Genomic DNA, 19,823 nt, shown 5'->3' with positions numbered 1-19,823 from the left:
TTTTCTTCGCCTTTCACTGTGTCTCAGTTTTGATCTTCATCACTCCTAACATAGAATATTGCCATATTTTCTTGTTGCCCTGTCTCTAATTACTCCTTTCCTCCTCCCTGAAATATTTGTTTTATACGAAGTGTTTGATCTGAAATTGAAACCCGTGTCAGTTCAGTACTGAAAAGCCGTCATTGGCTCTCCATTGTCAGGAGTCCAGGCACTTTAACATGGCATTCCAGTGCTTCATATTATAATGTCACGTAAAGTATTTGCTACTTCATGGAAACATAATTAGTGGACTATACACAGATAACACACATGTATACCTTTGTCCTATTCCATCTACTTTAGAAATAATAACATCTGATGCCTACTGATCATTAACATGTTCTATGTAAATACTTACCTAAGCTAATCAGCCAGTGTTTACTTATTTTATTCTCACAGCAACCTTATAATAATAGGTTATCATTATCTTCGTTTTATAGATGAGGACACTGAAGATTAGAGAGCTCAAGGGTCCTCCCCAAAGTTATACATATTGTAAACGATACAGTCAGAATTTAAACCCAGGTTTTCTGGCATCAAAACTACTATCACTTAACTACTGCACATATACTGTCTGTAGGCAGCTAGCATTCTACCAGTGTAGTTTATTTATTTTTTATTATAAATTGTAGTAGCTTCTTAACCTATAATGCAGTGAAAGCATAATGAATTACTTCTAAGTAGTAGTGCTTGTTTAATAGTATAAGTTAAGTTCCCTTCTATTATTAAAATGAAAATTTATTGGGTGTCTACTACATATTGGGTATGTTGCTACATGTTGAGGAAACAAAAACAATAAAACATTGTATTTATCTGTTTCTGTTGCTTAAAAGAGAATACCTGAAACTGGGTAATTTGTAAAGAAACTATTTTTAATGCTTACAATTTCAGAGGCTGGGAAGTCCAAAGTCCAGGGAATACATCTGGTGAGGGCCTTCTTGTTTTTGGTGGTGATGAAGTAGGTTTTACATCGTGGAGGGCAGAGCTGAGAAAGAGAGAGAGCACCTCCTGCACTCTCCTTTTAAAACCCTCAGAACCACACCAATGGCCACCATTAAACCATCAATAGATTAATCCACTTACTTGGGCAGGTCATCACAATCAAATCGCCTCTTCAAGGTCCCACCTTTCATTTACCATAATAGCATATTCCATATGCTTAACACTGTCACAGTGGGGATTAAGTTTCTAATACACAGATTTTGGGGGATGCAATTCAATTCACAGTATACATGTTCCATGCTTTTAAGGAATAGCCTCTGCAACCTATCAATGACATGGTTATATAGAGATGTTAGTGAAATAAATTGTTATAGGTGCTACAATACAAGTATTTACCACAGTTCTATGGGAGGGTTAATTTGGTAGACTTCATATAGAAGGAGAACCTTGAGGTGTGTCTTGCTAAATAAGTTGGAATCAAGGGCAAAAATGGCATTCTAAACAAAAGGTGCAGTATGTATAGTGGAATGGAGGAATGACATATGGAAAACTGGGGAATATCCAGAGGGACCCATTGGTAGGAACAGAGAGAGGAGAAAAGAGGACAGGGAAAATGTGTTAATAACTGAGGTAGGAAAAATATATAGAGATGAAATCTTGCAGGGTCTTGTACCAAAGAACTTGTATTTTATCTTTTATGCACTCGGTAGTCATTCCAAATCTTTGAACCAGGATATAGCTTAGTGAGGCCTAATTTTAGGATGATTACTCCCACTGTAGTATAAATAATGGATTGGCAAGGGAAATATTGGGGCAAGAAACCCAGTTCCAAGACTGTCATAACAGTTCATGTGAGTGACTGAATACCTTAATAAAGAGAATCAATAGAGATGAATGAAAGAAAATTGATACAATAGATGGGAGGGAAATAGTCTTAACAGGGCTTGGTCAGGGATTAAACAAGAGGAATGAAGAACATGAGGGTATCTTGGGTAACTTACAGGGTTTGAGTTAGGAGACCAGCTACATAGTGAAGCCATTAATTGAGTTATAAAAAATAGAAGCAGGAGGCAGCTTTAAAGGAGAAGTCAAAGAGCTCCATCTGAAGGATAGGCCTTCTTTCCTCTGAGACTTCCTGATAGGAGTTTATCTTTAGGGTAGTCTCTAACAATATGAAGAAATCTTCTACACCATCCTGTACATCCATAAAAGGTATATATTAGTCCATTTTCTGTTATTTATAACAGATTACCTGAAACTGGGTAATTTATAAAAAAATGCATTTGATTTCTTACAGTTTCAGAGGCTGGGAAGTCCACAGTCCAGGAAACACATCTGGTAAGACCCTTCTTCTGGGTGGTGATTCTATAGCAACTTGGGGTATCACATGGCAAGAGAATAGCCTGAAAAAGAGATAATCTTCTCACCTGCTCTCCTTATAGAGCCATCAGAACCACACCCATGACCACCCATTAAACCGTCAATTCATTAGTCCATGAATGGATCAATTTATTCACGAGAGCAGGGGCCTCATGATCCAATCACCTCTCAAAGGCCCCAACTTTCAAATGCCATAATTGGATCTCCTATCCTCTTAACACTGTTATAATGGAGATCGAGTTTCCAGTACATGAACTTTTGGGGGACACATTTGATACATACCAAGATGAATCTAGAGATTCTCCACAGATATTATATGCCTGCCCAGATATTTTATTTTATTGATGTCCCAAACAGCTTATATTTGAAATATACAAGTTTCAATTTTTAAAAAATCCTGTGAGTTCTTTCAAAAATGCTTAGAAAGTGTGCTCTATATTTTTCTTGAGTGAGAATTACATTTCAACCATATGAGACATTTTTCATCATTCTTGCAAGCGTAGGTAGAAAATGTACTGGCTTTTCAGGCATTCTGAATTACAACTGCCAAATGAGATGACGAAGACTCATTCTGATTCCTTTGTAGCAAATGTAAGCAAAAATGTGCTGTGATTTTCCTACTGCTGTATAAGGTGGTGTGGACATGAGTGTTACACTTTCCTGCTTGTGGGCTTTAGGTACAATGAGCTACCTTCATCTGCCAATATGGTAACCTGTAATCATTTTCAGATTGGATGCAATGACCTTTACAACAAACATTTCCAATGTTTCATTTTTCACAGCACTTTCGCTAACAGGGGAATGAGTTAAAGGTGGATATCTTTTATAGGAAAGCACCTAAGCAAAACTTGCAGTAGAAATCTGGCAAAACATTCTAAAACAACAGTATTAAAAGAATCCTGACAATATCCATGAACCTGAAGATTTCTTGATCATTTCCAGTATGAATGCCCTCTGCCACAAGGTTGGCTGCATTGGGACAACTGGTTAAGTTCAGCCAGTTAGGATATGTAGGTATTGTACAAATCTTTTGCACTGTGATTTTTTGGTACTATGTGTGCTTAGTACCATTTGCTTCAAAGTCTGTATTCCTTTGCATTTGCAATACTGAAAGGCTTTCTTTCCTTTAAATGTATATTACTTCTTTCTTGAGATAGGAGTTTAATTATTTCTAGATTTCTTTTTTCTTCAGTTTTTGCTAAAATAATCTGATAAATATAAAAGATGACTTCAGCATCTTTTGAAATGTTTTTCCCATCTATTCTTTTCAATTAAAGAACAATTAGATGTATTAAACATTCCTTGGTTATTCCTACATGCAAAACACTGTGTTAGTCACTATGGGGAACACAAAGTTGAATAAGACATAGTCCCTATCCTCAAGACTCTTATAGTCTAGTAAGAACAACAGGAATATGCACAAATACTAATAACTGAAGGTATAATATGGTAAAAAGCTGAAAGGGATATCCAAATAAAACATTATGAAAACACAAAAGAGTAAGACAGGTGAAGAAAAAAGGCAGAACATGTGAAAAACAATAGCTGTAGTGCCAGATATAGATGACTGGTATATTTGGGTCAGATTCTGTGAGGTCTTAAATGCCATATTAAAAACTTTGATTTCTATTCTGTTTTTGGTAGGAAAACAAATGTCCTAGACTTAAATAAGGTGATGTGATCAGATGTTTTTTAAAAAAAGTTTAGTCTGGGCTTCTGGCTTTACCTCCCACATGTAAAGAGCTTGGGAATGGTCACTCCCATTCTTACAACAAGGAAAATACTGAACAAGTTGAAAATCAATGAGCTTTCTTGGACCTGCAAGAGAATTGAGGTCACAGGGCAAACTGCTCCTCTGAAATCTGGAAAAATAGTCAAATATAAACAATTACAGCAAAGATCAGCTTACTTGGAGCAGAAGCTGCTGTATCCATAAGCTTGCAGGAATACTTAAATGGTAACTTTGATGAATCGTTAGAGGGTAAGTGTGGACTAGCATGAGAGTAATAAATTCCTGGAGGTTACAGTACTGGGGGTGATGGTTAGGGGGCATGCTCAAACTCTCACTGACTTTACCTCCAGGAATCTAGCCAAAGTTCTCACTGTGGAGAGCCCTCAAATGTTCTCTCATGGTTCTTGCAAAGTATTCCTCATAATAAAGGCCCACTCTTCAGGGAAGACTTTATCAGCTTTACCCCACCTAAGGGGAAGTGTATTTATTGGACACCAGCCCTCTCTAGCCTTCATGTCTCACCAGAGGGAGGAATACAAAAGCAAGAAACACTTGTGAAAGTCATAGACCAAGGACACGTGTCCAGTAAAAGAATGAGATTTAATTGTAAATCATAGAATGTTTCCCTCCTCCACACCTTATCACCACATCAACAGAGCCCCAGTATAATAACAGTAGATTACAGTTGAAAGAGTTTCAAGGCACAGAAAACAAGGACAGTGGAGGAATTTGAAGCTTCTGTCACCTGCAGCTACAACAAACATTAAACACACTCAAACTCCTAGCCAGATTAACCTAAACCTTGAATTATAGGCCTTTTACTTTAGTTTTCTTAATCAATACATTATGTCCTGTTCTCAACAAAAACTTACAAGCCACTCTAATAGGCAAGAAAAAATACAGTCTAAAGAGTCAAAGTAAATGTCAGAAGCAGACTCGGATATGACACTTCTGTTGGAAATATCAGACAAGGAATTTAAAAGAACAATGATTAATATGTTAAGGGTTTTAACAGAAGTAGTAGACATCATGCAAAAGTAGGTGGGTCATGTAAGCACAGATGGAAACTCTAAGAATCAAAATGAAATGCTAGAAATCAAAAGGACTGTAATAGAAATGGAGAGCGCTTTTGATGTGTTCTTCAGTAGACTGGACATGGCCAAGGAAAGAATCAGTGAGCCTGAAAAGTAGATCAATAAAAAAAGAACATTTAAAAGCTATGGGACAATTCTAAAAGGTGTAACGTGTGTAATTGGAGGACCAGAAGGAGAAGAAACAGAGAACAGAGCAGGAAAAAATATCTGAAGTAATAATGGCCACTAATTTTCCAAAATCAATGGTAGACACCAAACCATAGATCCAAGAAGCTCAGAGAAAACCAAGCAGCATAATATAAAATACAAATCTATACCTAGGTATATCATATTCAAACCGAAGATAACCAAAGACAAATAAAAAAATCTTGAAAGAAGCTAGAGAGGGGGAACATACACACAGGAAAAGAGCCTTACCTATACAGAAACAAGGACAAGTGCAGCAGACTTCTCATCAGAAATCATGTAGGCAAGAAGAGAGTAAAGTGACATATTTTAAATGTTGAAGTTCACTCTGATAGCACTCTTGAAGATGGATTGGAGAGTTTGAGTTTAGAAGCTGGGAGATCATTTTAGAGATTATTGCAGTGATAAAAAAGAGAGGTATTAAGGGTTTGAATGATAGCAGTGCCAACGAGAATGTGGAGGGAGTGTTGGTTCTGTGGGTTCTTAGAGGAGAAGCATCAACAGCACTTGCCAACTGTCTGAAGGTGGGCAGTGAGGAGAAGATGGCATCAAAATATAAATGTACAGTTTCATTACTAATTATTTAGGAGGATGGTGCTGCCAATAACAGAAACATTGAGGAAAGATGTTGAATGGGGGGGAAAATCTATCTATTATGGCATAGTTGATTTATGTCTTCCATGTATCACAGAGAAATCAATAGCCATGAACTTTTAACTATCTTGTTTTCTGAAAATTATTTCATTTGTCAATGATTCTGATTCTACTTTGATTTCTATACATTTATTCATTCATCCTTCATTTATTCATCAGTTTATGGTCATTGAGAGTCTATTACATGTGGAGTTTTGTTTTGGATGGCATTCATTCAATATTCAACAATATTTGTTGCCTCTTGACTCCATTCTAGGCAGTGATGCAGACGTGACCAAGTTTCATTAAGGAGTTTAGAGATTCCCTTTTTATTTTAGCCATCATCATTATTACCTCTTTTAAATTAAGGTAAGATTTATTCATACGAAAAATTTTGATACCCTAGTTTCTGTTTTTCTCTTTTTCATTCCAGAGGAAATTACAACTGCTTTAGAAATTGATTCCTTCTGCAAAATTCACCATGTAGTTGTCAAAATCCACCATGTAGTTGTCATTCAGCACTAAACACCTACTTCATTCCAGTTAAATACAGAAAACTTCTTTCAGCAGAACTAAGATCTAAGCAAGAGAAGATTTTTGCCAGGAGGATTTTTAAACTAAAAGATTTGGGCTAACTTCCTACCCAACAGCCTACTAAAACAAATTTTATGTAACATTGCATTAATAAGTCCCTAGGGTTTCTTGGAAGATCACTGCATATTCTTGAGGCAATTTTGACTTAAGGGCATTAATTGATATTTATATTTTTTTACTTTTCTTTTACCTTTTACATAAACTTTTCATTGTTTATGACTCAAAGCCTCTTCAGTTCATGGAGGTGTTGCTCAAGTTTCTTGCTTTTACCCAAGACATTTTTTTCTCCAAAAGGGTTTCACTACCCACCATAATTTTTAGAAAAATCCTCTCACTATTCATCAATAAATACTTCTAAACTTAAAAGAATGTCCGTGTTGTTCCATCATTGTATTCCCAGTGCCTAATACATGCCTGCCATAGAATACATGCTCAATAAGTATTTGTTGAATGAATAAATAAAAGGGAATTCTCTAAATTAGCAGATTCTAAACTTTTTTCTGATCATGAACCTCATCAGTTAAAAAAAATAAATCAGTGATCTGTATTTATTAATTTATTTATACAAGACAGACATAAATTACCACATCATTTATAGTTACTAAATAAATATTTGAAAATACCTAAAAATACAGAAAAATTTAGGGTACCAGATGGAAGTTATAAATTTTCAGAATATTCTATACTTCTATTGCCTTGTGTATTCCGTAGGGTGAATGCACCTCACTAGCAAATACTGCCCTAAAGAAGACTTATTGCATATTACATAGTTTACCATTCTGTACGCTTTTTTTCAAGGTTCTAGCAATTAGATAACCATGGGTTAGCTCACTAGGAATATTTCAAATTTACTTAAAGAGATTCTTTATATAATAGTTTTTTTTCCCAAAAAAAACATTTAATTTTAACTCAGGTGATGTAATGCTTGGGAACAATACAATCACCAGGATTGTGTTAGAGACTTGGGTTCCTCTTCTAAGAACTCTGAAGTCTATATGAGGTGCTGGAACAAAAGTCTTCAGTTACTTTCTTGTTTTTATATTACCAAGCATGATATTGTCCTCCATGACCTTCCTTACTTATGCTGAATGAAGAGGTACTTTCTGCCCCTTCTTCAGGTCACTGGGCATTTTCCCATTCTTTCTTCCCCTTCTTGAGGTTATGGGGCATTTTTGTTGCTATTGTTGTTATGGTTACCAAGACTCTGTTTATGTCCAATATCTTCCTCATAACAAATCCTCATAAGACCTAAGCATTCTCAAGCATGTCCTTGAATTCAATAAAAACAAACAAATTCGTAAAGGGATAGAATTGAAAAGGCTTTGAAGTCATCCGATTCAACTCACTTAACCTACTAATGAGGGAAGTGAGGTCTAGTAGTTGAAGTGAGCTACGAAGAGAATGGTAATATTCTTAGGGACAATGCCCAGGTGGATAAATATAAACTCCAGGGTTGGATGTCGAGTCTATTTAAATGCAGTTACTGAATTCTCTGGTTTTTTTTAATAGTCATTGATCCAACCATCTGCATGATTGCAATCAACCTGTTTCTCTCTAGGATATGACTTCCTAGGAAATCTGTGTTCACCTAGCTTTCAAATGCCTCAGCTCGGACTGTGCTGAAACCTCCAAGGTATCTGGGAAGCATGCTGTTTCTGCTCACCAATTCCTCTTGAACCCAAAAAGCAGTTTCATTTTTTCTATTTTTCCATAGCATCTCTATCTTTTGTAAACTTATTACCAAATCATCCTTAACCCTAAATCTAGGCACTTACCAGTAATGTTAAACCATAATTTTTGGAAACAATAAAGTAAGCAGCAATTTTTATTCTTTGCCACATAATGTAGATAATTTATTTCCTCATATAGATTGGCACTTGATAGAAAGTTTTCAATATGAATTTGACACCAGCTTCAGTATTACTACTTTAAGTTCACAAAAAGCCTTTCTAATCACTGGTGTTTTGTTTCAAAAAAAAAAAAAAAAAAGACACTTGTCGCTGAGGAAAATGTAACTACCCAAATCATTTTCAGTGTAACTATTCTCTTAACTTTCTCATTCTTCTAAGGCAGAAATATTCTGGGGCATTTATATTTACAGGAGATATTTCCAATACATTTTCTGGTTTCAACAGTTTCTTCCTAACTGCAGCTTAGAGCTAACTCTTCTTAACTCACACAATGACAATTTCTAATGGCTTTTTAGTAGCTAAGCAAGCAATTCTGCTATAGCTTCTTACAGGTTTTGTTATTTCTGTGGTTTTATCCTAACAATTAAATTGAGCTGCACTTGTTACAGCTCAAATTTACAAACCATTAAAACTAAAGCCTTTTCTAAAGTCACCTCCTCCTCCTCCTTTCCCTTTGAAAGCTCAGAAGATTAAATTTGAGTAATCTACAGAAAAGAAATCAACTCAGCCATCTTGAGTGACAAACTGCCAGCGCATTTCCTTTGGGAGGTTTGAGGCAGGAAGCACGGGCAGGTGGTGCATTCACCACGAAACTGAGGACTTGCAAGAATTCGTACTGTGTGATGGAATTCAGCCGCTTGCCATTTTTTATTGTTGATGATTACATGATTGGTGATTTAAACAAAGGAAAATCACCTGTATCAAATTTTCTGTCTTTGGCTTTTTCCCTTACTAGTTATTTCCGTAATGTGAGTAAGGCATCTAAGAAAAACACCAAGTCAACATCACATTGTAATTGGGTGTATTTTTAAAAAACTGACATCTTTTTCTCCACCTGATTTTTGACTTTTACCTTTCTTGCCACATCTTCTGCTCTTGTATTTGTGGCTATAGTGGAGAAAGAGGTATATTATATCACTCGTCATTGAATTTTTCTGCCTAATTCTATGTCAGAAAGTTCTACCTGCCCATCCCACACTTCATGATAGTTCAAAACAGAGATCAATTCTGAGAGTCTTAATATCATATTTCATTCAGAACTTCTTTGATTTTTCTTTTATGTAGTACCTCTTGCCCCTAGATTTTATCATAAAGGCCAGACTTAACCTTATGTAAATTTTGGAAGAAATAAAAGTTTGTCTGGCCTCTCCCCCTTCCCTCATCAGTCCTCTTTCCGTTCCTGGGATAGCTACTCCTTTCACCGTACTCCATTCCGTCTACAAGTTCCCGAACCCCACACTTGGCTGATCTCTCTTAAGATGTTAACAGATAACTATGGTGTAAATGAAATAAGGTGTAAGATGTGATCCCCTAAGTCTCTGGTGGTCTTCACACTAATAGTGAGCTCCTGATTTCCAAAAGCTTTAAAGACTCAAAGAACAGCAGCTTTTAGAGTACATGCATTGGATTTATATTTTAAGAGGCTTGTTACATAGTGATGTCACATTCTTTTTATAAGCCACGGTGTTTCAAAATACTCATGCATTTTCAACCTGCACTACAAGCAAACAGTGATTTTCTTTGCACTTTTAATGCTGTTTTACATACACTCGTACATACACACACATCCATATTTTGAAGAATATGGTATGGAAATTGCTAGTAGCTACCATGGAATGGCAAATATAGACTTTTCTTTTGATTTCCTCATACAGAATATTTTCATTATTTCACCAACAAATTATGCATAGTCATACCCAGTTGACTTGTCCTCATAAACCTTTCATCAAAATAAAAATTCTGTCTTGACTGATGAAATAAAAATACTTGCAAAGTAATAGAACTTAATAAAATTATTGGTCACCACATCATCATTATTTTAGCATACATTATAACCATTAATTTTCTGATAACTTAACATTCTGCCTTGTCTTTGGAGATGCCTTAAGAATCTTTAATAGGAATTATTTGGTGAGTTTAGCAAGAATTTAATCTAAAAAGAAATCCATCTGGTAGATATATCAAATTAATAGTACTTGAACAGTGAGTTCCACTTTCTAAAACCTGATTAGGCATAACAATATCAAATTTCTTAACAATATAGATGTGTTTTCATTACAGTTTCATCACAGGTTGCCTTTCTCACATATGGGTGGGGTAGAATAGATAAAACTTTTGCAGACCTGTTATTACTTTAGTGAAATAGAGTAGATAATAACTAAGTAAGAAAACTGAAGTAAACTTCAGTTAAGATTTAAATGTCTGAATCTCTTTTAGGTACATCTCTATATAGTCTTCTCAAACTTTTAGATGATTTGCTAATTCAATCACATGCTCAGGCCAGATATATAAGAATATAGTATGGAAATTGCTGATAACCAGAAACAAATATAGGCCTTACCTTGGATTTGACTTCTGGTACAATTCAAAATAGTATGATTTAAGCATCCAGGTTACTATAACAAAATTCAGCAGTCTCCCAGGGGACACATAATCTACAGGTAAACTCTTTTCTTCTTGGTGATTTGACATAGTAAGGACAATGTTCTCCTATACTGCAGAATTCCCCAGGTGAATTTTGTGAGTATGAGTTCTATAAATTCCATAGAAGAGACCTTCAAATTCAATCAAAGGAGGCCTTATAAATATGTCCTCCAGCATCTAACTCTATATTTATTATTTATGAGGACACAGATGGTAGACGGTACCCTAAAAAAAGAAATTGACTTAGGCCAAAAAAAGGCATCACAGATGATTTGTCCTTGAAACACACACACACGCACACACACACACACACACACCTGCCTTCTAGCTCTCCAACATTGCAACAAAAGGTTGTAAACACCATGGAGACTGGGAATATGTATCTGAATAGTTCTGTCTAGGTATCAGGTTTTAGCACAGAGTTGGGCAACGATGGGTCCAATCTATAAAGACATGCACAAATCTGTCATGATAAACTGTGTTTTTTTCATATAGCCTGTTCTTCAGTTTAAAGTACTGTCCTTCATTCTCAAATTTTGTGCTTCCAATTTATTTTGATGTAAAATGATTTTCCTTATGTAAAGTGATAGCCAGAGAACATGGTAGTGTTTGTTTTTATGTTCTTACTTGCAAAAACAAAAAAGGAAGTTGGCAACCTTAGTTGGCTTTCAAATTTGCTTTTGGAATGTTACCTGCTGGTAAAATCCAAGAGTCTGGAAATTGCTGCCTGCCATGGAACACACGCACTCGCTTCATTCTGATTTTATAAACCGTTTCATAGAAATTTATTTTTATGATATTGTTCTGGCCATTCAGAGGAGCGTCCCCACTCTCCCGCTTTACCCCAAATAAAAGCTAAAAAGTAAACAAATAATCAAGAAAAAATGTAATTATAGTACGCTTACATTTTATTTCATGGAGAACATATATGGCTGAAATGCTATTAAGATATATCAGATTTCTTTACCTCTAATCCCATATTCTTTATAAAATTAGTAATGTGATTTCTGTTAAAATAAAAATACCACATAATTCAATCAACTTTTATTTAGTAATCTAGTGAAATGATTATAAAATGTTAAATGTTTTGATTACATACTTGAAAAGGTACCAATACAACATAAAAATGTGAACAGATGAAGTTCAAATAACCAATGACTGCTTAACTGAATCAATTCATCAAAAGGTCATTCCATTTCTATTAAGCCCTTCAGTAGAGCAAAAACCCTGCCACTCTCTAGTGATTATGTTAACCTCAGAAATGAACATCTAGGTTTATGCTAAGGAGAAAAAACCCTGAAACATTGTAGGGGTAACAATTCAAAATATCACTGTAAATGACAAACTAGAAATGCACATTGTGGAGAACACACACAGTAGCATGTGAGCACAGCTGTGGATTGCATGGTTGAGGAGAACTCTTTCAAAAATGTATGTAAAATCAGTTCTTTGATTTAATATTCTTTTATTCTAAGTTTTAGTACTCAGCAAAATTTGCATTGAGCAGGACATGATTGGGACCATCAATTAATCAGATTACTTTTCCCTTTTAGAAGAAACATTTGAATGATGACACTATAGACTCATAGTAGGGGGAACATGTAAAAAGTAATGATTTTTGAGGTCATCAAAGAATCTTCCTAACCTTCTACATATTCTCCGGATCTAGTTGTACTACTGTGTAGTTATACAATCAGCCTCCAATGGCTGCTTACTCTCAAAGTGGGTGGTGTGTGGCAAAAGAGTGAACCAATGATCCTAAGGCCCCTTTGGAGCTGGCAACCAACCATTTCATGTATTCCTGTGATCCACACTATGATCAGGGCTGGGAAGGCTACAAAATAAGTAAAGACAAGACTTCTAATCTTGGGATATTGTCAGTTTTACTGAGGGGATTTTCAGGTGCCTGAAAACTTTATGAAATATTTTATAATAGTCTAGGATTAAGTCTTTATTAAACTGTGCATTGCTATGGCCATTTCCACGAGTGAAATGTGAGTGTGGCTTAAGTAATCAGGTAAGCCTTTGGGAGCCTTGTTTTGAAAGGATCTGAGATGGCTAGCAGATATTTATTGAGGATGTTCTAGGTGCATCTGTCTGGAATACTATGTCACAGATCTGATCATCTTAATTCAAGAAAGATATATTGGAATCAAAAATGATTAGAAGAATGTGAGAGGTTAAAAATACTGTGAGTGACTCTGTTATGTATTTCATCTTGAATGAGCTTTGATAGTTTTTAACTTTCAAGAAATTTTATCTACATTATTAAACTTATTGATATAAAATTTCTTTGAATGTTTTATTATTATCTTTCAATGTCTGTAGGAACTATAATGATGCCTCTTCTTCTGTCCTATCATTGATAACTTGTATCTTCTTATTTTCTTAATAAGTCTAGTTAGGGTTTTATCTTTTCTAAGTATCAACTTTTGATTTTTTTTTTCCTTTTTGTCTTTTTTTACTGACCGGTAACGGGATCGCAACCCTCGGTGTTGCGTCCGCACTGCGCTCAGCCAGTGAGCGGGAACCGGTCTCCACATGGGATCTGAACCCTCGGCGGGAGCGCCGCCGCACTCCCAAGCGGCGCACGCTGCTGGTGAAAGGCATCATCTCTCGTAATAACTTCGTATAGCATACATTATACGAAGTTATACGATCCACACCGCGCTCAGCCAGTGAGCGGGAACCGGTCTCCACATGGGATCTGAACCCTCGGCGGGAGCGCCGCCGCACTCCCAAGCGGCGCACTCTCCAGTGCACCACCGGGCCGGCCCTTTTGATTTTTTTTAAGTTTCTCTATTAGGTTTCTATTATCTATTTCCTTGATTTCCATTCTTATCTCTGTTTTCCTCATTCTGCCTACATTGTGTTGAATTTGCTTTTTACTTTTAGCTTCTTAAAATGAAAGCTTAGGTCATTAATTTTATTTGTTTTTTTTTCTCATATAAAAATTTGAAGTAATAAATTTCCTTCTAATTATTGTTTAAATGGTGTCTGACAAATTTTACTAGTGATTTCATCTTTGGCTTATAGGTTATTTAGAAGTGTATTGCTTAATTTACAAATGTTTTGGGATTTTCCAGATATATTTCTATTTTGATTTTAAACTTCATTGTGGTTAGAAAACTTACTCACCATGAATTCAATTGTCTTAAATTTACTGAGATTTATCTTATAGCCTAAACTATTTTTCTTGGTGAGTGTTCCATGTATGCTTAAAAAGAATGTATATTGTTGGATATAGTGTTTTATAAATAACAATTTTGTTAATTTTGTTGATACAGTGTTTTTTAAGTTTTCTATATTCTTAATGAAAGTTTTGTCTACTTAGTCTATCAAGTACTGAGAGTGAAGTGTTAAAGTCTCCAACCATAATTTTATATAGTTTGGTGTTAATTACAATTTTATATAATTTTAATTTTCTTTTAGTTTCTTTTATTTTGTGTTCATTGTTGAGGGATCATTTTTCTGAATATAGAGTCTCTTTTTAGGCTTTGTTAGCCCTTACACTATGGTTAAAGTAGTCCTACAATTAAAAGAAACAAAGGCAACTTTCCTTCTGGGTTTTTACGTGAATGCTCAGCGTGTTTAGCAAGGTTTCTCCACTGTGGCGGGTTGGAACTCCAGTGACTCCTAGATTGAGCAATATCCAGAATCTGCAATTAGCTCCCTACTTTTCTTTGCATGGGAAGATTTATATTTGGTCAAAGACTCAAGGAGATCCCAGACTAATTTCTAGAGCTCCTTCTCTACATGTTTTCCCCCTTCTCCATTATCCTACCCCCCAAATTCCGCCTTCCTCTTCTCCATTATTTCACCCCCACAATTCCAGCAGGCTCAAATTCTAATCTCTGATTTTCTACACTCAGTGAGAACTTTTCTCTCTGTTTGGTGTTCACTTCTTTAAGCCACATTTAGGAAAATTATCCCAGGAAAAATTTGGGATAAATATGCAGTATCTGTCCAATACCTGAAAACTTGTTTTACATATATTTACAGTTTTACAGTTGATTACTATAATAGTGGAGTGGGATATATAATACACCTTTTTCCATCATGGCCACAGCTGGAAGCAAAATATGGGAAGAAGAAGTTTCCATGGTCACATGTCTTTTTGTGATCATCATTGTCCTAAGTACAGAGAAATTGGACCCAACCTATGACATACAAAAAACCCCAACAAATTATAAGACATAAAAAACAGACACTAAAATGAATGGTACATGTTAAATGTTTTGTTGGCATGCATTGATTCATGCTACAGCATTTATTGAGCGAGAATTCGGAAAGGCACTATTCCAGGTTCTTAATATGTGAAAATGAAAAAAAAAATCAATGTATTCAGATGTCACAGATTCTACTGGTGCATCTCAGCCCACTGGCGTTCAGAAGAAAAGGCTGTCAGTAGGGCTATCGGTGATAATTTTAGGAAAGAAACTGACTTGAATTAAAAAGTAGGCATTGGTGCAACTGGTCAGAAAGAATAAAGCCAGAAATTAGCTTGATATTCTGTTATTCGTGATGGAATGTGTGAAATTAGATATTCACTAAATAGAATAGAACTGGATTATGAAGTATCTGGAAAGTATAGCCATAATCTTAATAGGAAATCAGGAACAACTACATTTTTTTTAAGGTAGGGGAAATAGCAGGATGAAAGAAGTTTATTGTCACAAATATTCATAAATACAGGATGAACTGTTCTATACATATGGGATATTAAAATCATAATAAAGAAAGATCCCATCAAAAGTAGAAGTACAAAGGAAAATGATTCTCAGAATTTACTCAAATCATCAAAACACTGACTCTATGAAAAATATATTTTTAGAGAGAAACTACAATGGAGTTAGTTGCAAAATTTAACACACATAGAGATTCAGTTTGCTGAGAATCATAATCTGTGAGGAAGGTAAGGATGTATGCGCTATCTGCACAAGTTCAATGTCGCCATAAGAGTCATCTGATTACAGTCACCAAAGCTGAGAGAGCTTACTGGCAATGCTTAATTTTTTGCTGGGAAAGGAAAAAATAAGACATAAACTTAGGGCCCAAAATTTAACAGATGAAATTTAAATTTAATTTTAATTTAACAGATTTAAAAGAGTGGTTTGGCTCCTCTGAAAATTGAAGCATGGGAAAATAAGAAATTAGAGCAAAAATTCAGATAAAGTTTGGCTCATCTGTCTCAGAGAACATATGACTCAACTATGGTACTAAGATTTTTGTTTGGTTTTTAACTTGATTTTTTTTTCAAATCCAGTTACTCTCTAAGATTGTAAATTTAAATGTTTACCTGAAAAATATTCAACCCATATGGATCTAAAAAATAAGACACACAAAAGAAAAGATCATACCTGCTTCTGTAAAAAAGACCTTAGGAATTTTGAAATAGAATCGAACTTTCATTGTTACTGTTATTTGCCGTAAATAAGAACTAAAGTTGTCTCTTCTTCCGAGAGCCTAAATCAACACTCATTTGAAAAATTACTGAAAAAGACATTATGAAGACTGAAAAACTGAGTTGCTGGCCAAACTGTGGGAAGTTGGTAAGAGTTGTGTGTCTGGAATCAGAGTTAAAAGAAAAGTATATGTTTTGAGCTTTCAGAAGGGAGATGGCATTGGGAGGATGGAGAGATAGGAAGAGGTTTTGTGAAGATGGTGACTGATGAGCTGGACCCTGAAGGACAGGCAAGACTGGCTGTCAGAGAGGAAGTTGTCTTTTTTGCACAGGAAGGATGGAAGACAGTTGTTGAAGTAGGAGAGGAGGGACCTGGGAAAGAAATGCAAACAGGATGATCGAAGGGAGTTTGTGGCTTATAGTTAAGGTTGGGTTGAGGATATATCATAAAGAACATTCCATGGAGTCTTTATCCTCCAGGACAGTGGCTTCCAAATTTTATTGACTGTGATCCACAGTAAGAAATGGTTTTTTCCCCACATACACACACACATCCACATGTAATCACAGACACACACACACACACACACACACAAATATGCAGAGCCATGTAACTAAAGCAAAAATACTTCTAAAACAAGAATGTATCCACTTACCCTTACTACGTGCAATGCCCTCTGATATTTTCTATTCGAGTTTATTCTGCACTACTTTATTTATGAAGAATTCTGGCATGACCCACTGAAGGAATTACATTATCTGTTAAGAGGTCAAGAGCCATGGTGGTTAAACACTGCTCTAGTAGAATTCATGAAAGTGTCTGAGCGGAGGACCAGAGTGGGGCTTTAGGAATATGACTGGACCTACTGTTTCACAGGACACACTAGAAGGGAAGAGACAAGCAAACCCCGCCTGGTGGTTATTGTGGACACCAGGGCGAACATTTGTCGAATCAATAAAGGGCAAGTGAGGAAGGCCATTGCAAAACATCCCGAAGAAAGGTAAGGAAAGAATGATCTAAAATGATAAGAGGAGAAATGAAGAAATGAGCACAAGACGTACACAGAGGACCAAATATTTTTTTTAAAAAAATTAGCCTATGAATCTCTATTTATGTATGAATACATAACTGAATTAGTCCTAAATAAAATCATAGCAGCTATATGAAATAATTGCCTCAAAAACCTTTGAAATATTATAAGCAAATCAAAGCTACTCAAAATTCAACCAACCAATAATGCAATGCAAAAATTCATATAGCCTTAAAAGAGGAAAGCAACATTTGCTTAGTGTCTATTTTGAGCTGGGCATTAACGTGTGTATTTTCTTATTTAATTCTGACAACTCTATGAAACAAATATTGATGTTCTTATTCTACGATAAGTAAATTAAGGTTCAGAGAGGTTAAGTGGGTTTTCCAAAGTCGAGAGAGAGCTAGTCAGATCAGTAGCAGACATCTGTACCCAGGTATGCCTGGTTGCAAAGTTTGGACTTCATTGATAGTACAAAATTCAAATTCCAATTACGAAAAATGTTACAATTAATTTTTAAAAGTATAATGTGTATTTTATAATGAATTGAATTTCAGTAGACAGCACCACTTTCCAAACCAACTTGTGGTCTCAAGATAACTCTTTATAATCCACCCTTGATTATTTACAGAAGTGTAATAAAGATTTATAGTTCAAATAACAGGTAATACTTTAAAAAATCCTTTTATTTAGTTTTATAATTGCTGTGGTAGTTACCAATTAAATGCAGGACCAAATATTCTAAAATTTTTCATTAAAAACAATAGGGAAGCCATCCCAGGAAGAGATGGGAAACTGTCCATTTCTCTAATCATCTCCTCTTCCAACTGATGCCACATGGAAAAACAAAGTCATACATTTTATTAATGCAAAATACAAACATGGGCAGCTCTAGAAACTTTACCCAGAGCTGGGATTTCAATGAGAAGGCAACAGATATAATCTTTAAACTTGGAACAATAACTGAATTAGAAATTTCAAGAAGAAACACATGATAAAATGCATGTATTTCAGTAAGAGCACCACATTTTTATAGATATTTTAAAGTCAGCTCGTTTTCAAGTTGGATGTCTTAGGAACTGAAAAAAGTAACATGCTCTTTTTGTGAAAGGAATGACTGCTTTTTTGTTTTTTTTTTTTTTTTTTTTTTTGTAAAGTGTCTATATCTTCATTTATCTAAATCCTGTGTAAAAACTTCTTTTCCAAAATACCAAATGATCATACTGTGTTGTTCGAAGCTGAATTCCAAAGATGAACAACACAAATAGCTCTCTGATACAAACAACGAACAACACCCAAGCAATTTCTATAGCTAGGCACTGAAGTATTTCACTTTTCACTTCAGTGTGAGAATTTCAGCCCACGTGCATCTACAAGTGTCTCAGAGCCCAGTCATTCTGTTCCAGTGCTGCTGTGGAGTTTGCTGCTCTATCATCTAAACCCTTCCCGAAACAACAATTTTCTCAGCAATCTGGAAAACATTGATTTCAATCCCCCGGGTCCTACTGACTGAAATTAAAGCTTGGAACCTCTTTCCAAATGTAGCACTAGTCATCAATTTCAATATACTACCAGGATGACAACAGGCAGGAGTGCCTTGGGGGCCATTTCTAGGTACATTTCCATCCTTTAGAAGCATTTCCAAGGATAAAGTACTGCCGATGGATACAGCTTTATGAGATATATTCCCCAAGCTATAGGGGATTTTTAGAATCTTATAATCTTCCTAATTTCGATAACTCTAGGGTCAGAAATATCAAATATATCAGGCCCCAATTCTGTTGGCAATAAACCTCCCTCAGAATTCCAACTGTAGCTATGGCTGCTGTGCTAGGTTTACTAGGCGGTTCTGCTTCAACCAAAATAACCCATGTTTTGCATGAGATGTTAAAATAATAGCTCCGAATGGAATCATATGCTACTTGGACTTCCCACTTCCTGAGATACTGATACTCAACCTGGTTAATAGATATAGAAAGGCAGACTGGTCTTTTGAGAAGTAACTTGGTGTTTACTATAACATAATTAAAACAAGAAAAATCAGATCAAAATGAAAATGTGTACTCATTAGAGGTGCCGAGGAAACTCATGTTGTGGCAGGTTCAGAAGTTAAGTAAAGGGGCCGAGCCCGTGGCGCACTCGGGAGAGTGTGGCACTGGGAGCGCAGCAGCGCTCCTGCCGGATCCTATATAGGGATGACCGGTGCTCTCACTGGTGAGCGCGGTGCAGCCGGTCTCAAAAAGGACAAAAAGAAAAGAAAAAGTTAAGTAAAGCTGACAGTGAAATCGTACAAAATTTTTATCCAGTTTGGACACCCAGATTAATTTCAGATCAACCCCAAGAGATGTTTGCTCCGGTAGGACATTACTGTTATTGTTCCTATAGTTTAAAAGAATCATAATTTGGTGTATCCAGGTCTTGTTGGGGGAAATTCCTCGTATTTGTGACATAGAT

Source organism: Galeopterus variegatus, unplaced genomic scaffold (genome assembly GCF_000696425.1).
Source record: "Galeopterus variegatus unplaced genomic scaffold, G_variegatus-3.0.2 Scaffold1104, whole genome shotgun sequence".
In the NCBI taxonomy this organism is placed as follows: Eukaryota; Metazoa; Chordata; class Mammalia; order Dermoptera; family Cynocephalidae; genus Galeopterus; species Galeopterus variegatus.
This window is presented reverse-complemented; position numbering follows the sequence as displayed.